Below are 5886 nucleotides of genomic sequence, written 5' to 3'. Positions count from 1 at the left end.
AAAACGTGAGGCCATAGGTTGTATTACATTGTTTCAACAATCAGAGTGGTTATTTCAAATCTCCACGACGATGACTAATATTATGCACAAATAGATTGTTTACTTTATTGTTATGAGAGTTTCCATGGTAACTAAGCATGAATATTACAAAAGGATTAAATTTTTCCTGATGAGCCAATAGAGAGCTTCGACCTGATTACATTTAATGTAAAATCACCTTTGTATCTCCTATAGTAACGGAGATATGCGAGTTTGAAATTTTATATAATGTTATCGTAAAACGTGAGGCCATAGGTTGTATTACATTGTTTCAACAATCAGAGTGGTTATTTCAAATCTCCACGACAATGACTAATATTATGCACAAATAGATTGTTTACTTTATTGTTATGAGAGTTTCCATGGTAACTAAGCATGAATATTACAAAAGGATTAAATTTTTCCTGATGAACCAATAGAGAGCATCGACCTGATTACATTGAGTGTAAAATAACCTTTGTATCTCCTATAGTAACGGAGATATACGAGTTTGAAATTTTATATAATGTTATCGTAAACGTGATTCCATAGGATGTATTACATTTTTTCAAAAATCAGAGTGGTTATTTCAAATCTCCACGACGACGACTACAATCATGCACAAATAGATTGTTTGCTTTATTGTTATGAGAGTTTCCATGGTAACTAAGCATGAATATTACACAAGGATTAAATTTTTCCTGATGAGCCAATAGAGATATTCGACCTGATTACATTTAATGTAAAATCGCCTTTGTATCTCCTATAGTAACGGAGATATGCGAGTTTGAAATTTTATATAATGTTATCGTAAAACGTGAGGCCATAGGTTGTATTACATTGTTTCAACAATCAGAGTGGTTATTTCAAATCTCCACGACGATGACTAATATTATGCACAAATAGATTGTTTACTTTATTGTTATGAGAGTTTCCATGGTAACTAAGCATGAATATTACAAAAGGATTAAATTTTTCCTGATGAGCCAATAGAGAGCATCGACCTGATTACATTGAGTGTAAAATCACCTTTGTATCTCCTATAGTAACGGAGATATGCGAGTTTGAAATTTTATATAATGTTATCGTAAAACGTGAGGCCATAGGTTGTATTACATTGTTTCAACAATCAGAGTGGTTATTTCAAATCTCCACGACAATGACTAATATTATGCACAAATAGATTGTTTACTTTATTGTTATGAGAGTTTCCATGGTAACTAAGCATGAATATTACAAAAGGATTAAATTTTTCCTGATGAGCCAATAGAGAGCATCGACCTGATTACATTGAGTGTAAAATCACCTTTGTATCTCCTATAGTAACGGAGATATACGAGTTTGAAATTTTATATAATGTTATCGTAAACGTGATTCCATAGGATGTATTACATTTTTTCAAAAATCAGAGTGGTTATTTCAAATCTCCACGACGACGACTACAATCATGCACAAATAGATTGTTTGCTTTATTGTTATGAGAGTTTCCATGGTAACTAAGCATGAATATTACACAAGGATTAAATTTTTCCTGATGAGCCAATAGAGATCTTCGACCTGATTACATTTAATGTAAAATCGCCTTTGTATCTCCTATAGTAACGGAGATATGCGAGTTTGAAATTTTATATAATGTTATCGTAAAACGTGAGGCCATAGGTTGTATTACATTGTTTCAACAATCAGAGTGGTTATTTCAAATCTCCACGACGACGACTACAATCATGCACAAATAGATTGTTTGCTTTATTGTTATGAGAGTTTCCATGGTAACTAAGCATGAATATTACACAAGGATTAAATTTTTCCTGATGAGCCAATAGAGAGCTTCGACCTGATTACATTGAGTGTAAAATCACCTTTGTATCTCCTATAGTAACGGAGATATACGAGTTTGAAATTTTATATAATGTTATCGTAAAACGTGAGGCCATAGGTTGTATTACATTTTTTCAAAAATCAAAGTGGTTATTTCAAATCTCCACGACGACGACTACAATCATGCACAAATAGATTGTTTGTTTTATTGTTATGAGAGTTTCCATGGTAACTAAGCATGAATATTACAAAAGGATTAATTTTTTCCTGATGAGCCGATAGAGAGCATCGACCTGATTACATTGAGTGTAAAATCACCTTTGTATCTCCTATAGTAACGGAGATATACGAGTTTGAAATTTTATATAATGTTATCGTAAACGTGATTCCATAGGATGTATTACATTTTTTCAAAAATCAAAGTGGTTATTTCAAATCTCCACGACGACGACTACAATCATGCACAAATAGATTGTTTGTTTTATTGTTATGAGAGTTTCCATGGTAACTAAGCATGAATATTACAAAAGGATTAAATTTTTCCTGATGAGCCAATAGAGATCTTCGACCTGATTACATTTAATGTAAAATCGCCTTTGTATCTCCTATAGTAACGGAGATATGCGAGTTTGAAATTTTATATAATGTTATCGTAAAACGTGAGGCCATAGGTTGTATTACATTGTTTCAACAATCAGAGTGGTTATTTCAAATCTCCACGACGAAGACTACAATTATGCACAAATAGATTGCTTACTTTATTGTTATAAGAGTTTCCATGGTAACTAAGCATGAATATTACAAAAGAATTAAATTTTTCCTGATGAGCCAATAGAGAGCTTCGACCTGATTACATTTAATGTGTAATCACCTTTGTATCTCCTATAGTAACGGAGATATGCGAGTTTGAAATTTTATATAATGTCATCGTAAAACGTGAGGCCATAGGTTGTATTACATTGTTTCAACAATCAGAGTGGTTATTTCAAATCTCCACGACGATGACTAATATTATGCACAAATAGATTGTTTACTTTATTGTTATGAGAGTTTCCATGGTAACTAAGCATGAATATTACAAAAGGATTAAATTTTTCCTGATGAGCCAATAGAGATCTTCGACCTGATTACATTTAATGTAAAATCGCATTTGTATCTCCTATAGTAACGGAGATATGCGAGTTTGAAATTTTATATAATGTTATCGTAAAACGTGAGGCCATAGGTTGTATTACATTGTTTCAACAATCAGAGTGGTTATTTCAAATCTCCACGACGAAGACTACAATTATGCACAAATAGATTGTTTACTTTATTGTTATAAGAGTTTCCATGGTAACTAAGCATGAATATTACAAAAGAATTAAATTTTTCCTGATGAGCCAATAGAGAGCTTCGACCTGATTACATTTAATGTAAAATCACCTTTGTATCTCCTATAGTAACGGAGATATGCGAGTTTGAAATTTTATATAATGTCATCGTAAAACGTGAGGCCATAGGTTGTATTACATTGTTTCAACAATCAGAGTGGTTATTTCAAATCTCCACGACGATGACTAATATTATGCACAAATAGATTGTTTACTTTATTGTTATGAGAGTTTTCATGGTAACTAAGCATGAATATTACAAAAGGATTAAATTTTTCCTGATGAGCCAATAGAGAGCTTCGACCTGATTACATTTAATGTAAAATCACCTTTGTATCTCCTATAGTAACGGAGATATGCGAGTTTGAAATTTTATATAATGTTATCGTAAAACGTGAGGCCATAGGTTGTATTACATTGTTTCAACAATCAGAGTGGTTATTTCAAATCTCCACGACAATGACTAATATTATGCACAAATAGATTGTTTACTTTATTGTTATGAGAGTTTCCATGGTAACTAAGCATGAATATTACAAAAGGATTAAATTTTTCCTGATGAGCCAATAGAGATCTTCGACCTGATTACATTTAATGTAAAATCGCCTTTGTATCTCCTATAGTAACGGAGATATGCGAGTTTGAAATTTTATATAATGTTATCGTAAAACGTGAGGCCATAGGTTGTATTACATTGTTTCAACAATCAGAGTGGTTATTTCAAATCTCCACGACGACGACTACAATCATGCACAAATAGATTGTTTGCTTTATTGTTATGAGAGTTTCCATGGTAACTAAGCATGAATATTACACAAGGATTAAATTTTTCCTGATGAGCCAATAGAGATCTTCGACCTGATTACATTTAATGTAAAATCGCCTTTGTATCTCCTATAGTAACGGAGATATGCGAGTTTGAAATTTTATATAATGTTATCGTAAAACGTGAGGCCATAGGTTGTATTACATTGTTTCAACAATCAGAGTGGTTATTTCAAATCTCCACGACGACGACTACAATCATGCACAAATAGATTGTTTGCTTTATTGTTATGAGAGTTTCCATGGTAACTAAGCATGAATATTACACAAGGATTAAATTTTTCCTGATGAGCCAATAGAGAGCATCGACCTGATTACATTGAGTGTAAAATCACCTTTGTATCTCCTATAGTAACGGAGATATACGAGTTTGAAATTTTATATAATGTTATCGTAAACGTGATTCCATAGGATGTATTACATTTTTTCAAAAATCAGAGTGGTTATTTCAAATCTCCACGACGACGACTACAATCATGCACAAATAGATTGTTTGCTTTATTGTTATGAGAGTTTCCATGGTAACTAAGCATGAATATTACACAAGGATTAAATTTTTCCTGATGAGCCAATAGAGATATTCGACCTGATTACATTTAATGTAAAATCGCCTTTGTATCTCCTATAGTAACGGAGATATGCGAGTTTGAAATTTTATATAATGTTATCGTAAAACGTGAGGCCATAGGTTGTATTACATTGTTTCAACAATCAGAGTGGTTATTTCAAATCTCCACGACGATGACTAATATTATGCACAAATAGATTGTTTACTTTATTGTTATGAGAGTTTCCATGGTAACTAAGCATGAATATTACAAAAGGATTAAATTTTTCCTGATGAGCCAATAGAGAGCATCGACCTGATTACATTGAGTGTAAAATCACCTTTGTATCTCCTATAGTAACGGAGATATGCGAGTTTGAAATTTTATATAATGTTATCGTAAAACGTGAGGCCATAGGTTGTATTACATTGTTTCAACAATCAGAGTGGTTATTTCAAATCTCCACGACAATGACTAATATTATGCACAAATAGATTGTTTACTTTATTGTTATGAGAGTTTCCATGGTAACTAAGCATGAATATTACAAAAGGATTAAATTTTTCCTGATGAGCCAATAGAGAGCATCGACCTGATTACATTGAGTGTAAAATCACCTTTGTATCTCCTATAGTAACGGAGATATACGAGTTTGAAATTTTATATAATGTTATCGTAAACGTGATTCCATAGGATGTATTACATTTTTTCAAAAATCAGAGTGGTTATTTCAAATCTCCACGACGACGACTACAATCATGCACAAATAGATTGTTTGCTTTATTGTTATGAGAGTTTCCATGGTAACTAAGCATGAATATTACACAAGGATTAAATTTTTCCTGATGAGCCAATAGAGATCTTCGACCTGATTACATTTAATGTAAAATCGCCTTTGTATCTCCTATAGTAACGGAGATATGCGAGTTTGAAATTTTATATAATGTTATCGTAAAACGTGAGGCCATAGGTTGTATTACATTGTTTCAACAATCAGAGTGGTTATTTCAAATCTCCACGACGACGACTACAATCATGCACAAATAGATTGTTTGCTTTATTGTTATGAGAGTTTCCATGGTAACTAAGCATGAATATTACACAAGGATTAAATTTTTCCTGATGAGCCAATAGAGAGCTTCGACCTGATTACATTGAGTGTAAAATCACCTTTGTATCTCCTATAGTAACGGAGATATACGAGTTTGAAATTTTATATAATGTTATCGTAAAACGTGAGGCCATAGGTTGTATTACATTTTTTCAAAAATCAAAGTGGTTATTTCAAATCTCCACGACGACGA

The sequence above is a fragment of the Lepisma saccharinum genome, unplaced genomic scaffold (assembly GCF_977018435.1).
Source record: "Lepisma saccharinum unplaced genomic scaffold, izLepSacc3.1 HAP1_SCAFFOLD_42, whole genome shotgun sequence".
Taxonomy (NCBI): domain Eukaryota; kingdom Metazoa; phylum Arthropoda; class Insecta; order Zygentoma; family Lepismatidae; genus Lepisma; species Lepisma saccharinum.
The sequence above is the reverse complement of the archived record's forward strand: the minus strand, read 5'-3'. Positions refer to the sequence as shown.